Genomic DNA, 2,499 nt, shown 5'->3' with positions numbered 1-2,499 from the left:
ATGTTTATGTAAATTAATTAATGATTTTGCATTTTAGCATTTATATATGTATGCATTTTCAAAGTGTTTAATTTAGTGTTTTGTATAATTTATTAAATACCCAATCTAATATTTTKCAGCAGTGGCATCATTGGCAAATGTTATAAAAAATGCGAGTTTTGACAGCTCTCTCTCGAATCAAAGAGTATCATTTTATTCATGTCGAYGTGATTTCGCAAATGTTTATGTTATTAGTATGCCATAATTTTTTGCCTGTCGAGTGGGGGGGTTAAGCTCTGGTTAAAAAACGATTAGCTGTCAAAGTTCAGTAGGTTTTGACGTTTAACAATTGCTCTATTACTTCCAGTGAGAGAGGAGTTAAACATCTCCTTATCTTTGAACTGGACATTGAAAAAAACTGCCCCAAAAATGTTATTTGTGTTTAAGAAAAATAACTAAATACAAGATTATGCTAACCGCCATATTGTGACGTAATTCGTTTGATGTCAAAAGGAAAGGCAGAGAGGAGTATGAAAAGTGTAAACACACGTAAATGCTTATAATTCGTAAAATCGTCTTAATTTATAGTAAACAAGTTTAATGAAATATAAGAAATAACGTTACGTCATTTCAGTGGTAAGTGGTGGTAACTGATATTAAGTGTGTTTTGTGTGTATTAGGTGTGTTTTGGTCAACCGTCATAAGCTAATAGTTAAATCGTTGACAAATAAAATTTTGTTGGAAATGTTTAAACATATATGTCTTTTTATTATTATTCAGACGGAAGTAAAATGTTACATATTTATTGTAATATACAAATACTTGTATTTATAATAGATAACGCATTTGGAATAATAGTTCCTTCCTTTTATTTCAATAAAATAATTGCGAATTTATTTAACAATGTTGAAATTAAGAGAACAAACATAATCGATTTTGCATTGTGAGGTTTGTTTTCAGGCATCACCAATTTGTTAGAGAATTATGAGCTTTTGAGCATCTCAGACCACTTCCGTATCATACGGAACACCTTACAAGTAACAAAAACCTCACAATAGTGACAATTTTTTTAGAATCCCTTTTTGAAGAGGTTTTGCGCAAAGGAGGAGGGGGCGGGGGGTTTGCTACCTTCCTCATTTGAAAGGTAACGAATGGAGCTTTTGAATAATAGCACCCTTTCCCCCTAGGACCACGGGGGGCTCTAGGGCAGCCTCCTGTGTAAAATCGTAGTTTTTCCATACAATTTTCACTAACTATTATAAAATTTATGTATTTTTACGCATAGAGAGACTCTATGTTATTATTTTTATTATTTCAATGAATTAAAGTGGAAATCCACTTTATTTAAATAATAAAAACACTGAAAATTAAAAATTGGATATGCGACGGTAATAATGTGACGGATAGTAATGCATAATACATGTAGTTGAAGTACCAAGATAACCCAACCAACCATTTATACAAGACCTTCTAAATAATAAAATTGGGAATATCATCATCTTTGAAAAAAATTAGATATTAGTTTATATAATACTGTTTTCAAAGAAAATTTCAAAGCTCCCTGAAAAGCGCCGCTTTCGTTATATGGAAGTAATGTATTGGCCACTTTTCACAGAGCTAAATAACGTATAATATTTACGTGATTGGTTATTTAACATCACTATAAAGTTTGAAAGCAGTTATTTTATTTTATTGTATTAAAAATTTCCAGGAGCAAAAACACTCCGGTTTTAATTAAGGCACGCGAATATAGTATAATAAAWATTTAAATTCCATTGAAATCAATATACCGTTAATACAGAATTAACCAAACCAACGTTTTTTCTATAATACTAATGTATTACTCCATTATTAAAATATATAGTATAACCTTAATTGAGCGTGGCCCTAAGGATCCACCCCACCACCCCACCCCACCCCTTTTCACATTTGTTAATACTTTCAACCATCGATCCGAAACGAGTCCTATGTAAAGTAAGCCAAATGTATATAAGACCTACCATTTTGATATGTTGCGTTATTACTGTCTTCCTTTTGTGCTTATTTTCTTCGTCGTTTGACAGTTCATATTTAGTAATTTTGCTTACATTTCAAGGAACAGTATAACATGTAATCGAAAGCTGTTTTATTAATTAAATTGTACATAAAATTGCAGGTTAAAATTCATAATTTATCCTTAATTCAATTAAACATATTTCAAAGAATGTGTGTGTATGAAATTGGTTAAATTTTTTGCAAGCAGTGCAACAAAAACTTCAAAAGAAGAGAGCCATTGTGAGCAAATGTGAAAATGTGCGTTTTTTGCTTACTTATATCTAAAAAAACAAATTAACATTTAATAATAAATTTACATTTAAACCAAAGTTTAATTCTTTGGCTAAAAGACTTTTTGTTAATTTAAATATTATTAAWTACSWCTCATGTAAGCGCTCACTCATCGGCTCGGCTTTACTGGTCAACGTCACTAAAGCCCTCATCTCATCTGTAATTAATTATGGCTTGGAAATTTATGGACATCAT

The sequence above is a fragment of the Bactrocera latifrons genome, unplaced genomic scaffold (assembly GCF_001853355.1).
Source record: "Bactrocera latifrons isolate USDA-ARS-PBARC rearing strain unplaced genomic scaffold, ASM185335v1 scaffold_600, whole genome shotgun sequence".
In the NCBI taxonomy this organism is placed as follows: Eukaryota; Metazoa; Arthropoda; class Insecta; order Diptera; family Tephritidae; genus Bactrocera; species Bactrocera latifrons.
The sequence above is the reverse complement of the archived record's forward strand: the minus strand, read 5'-3'. Positions refer to the sequence as shown.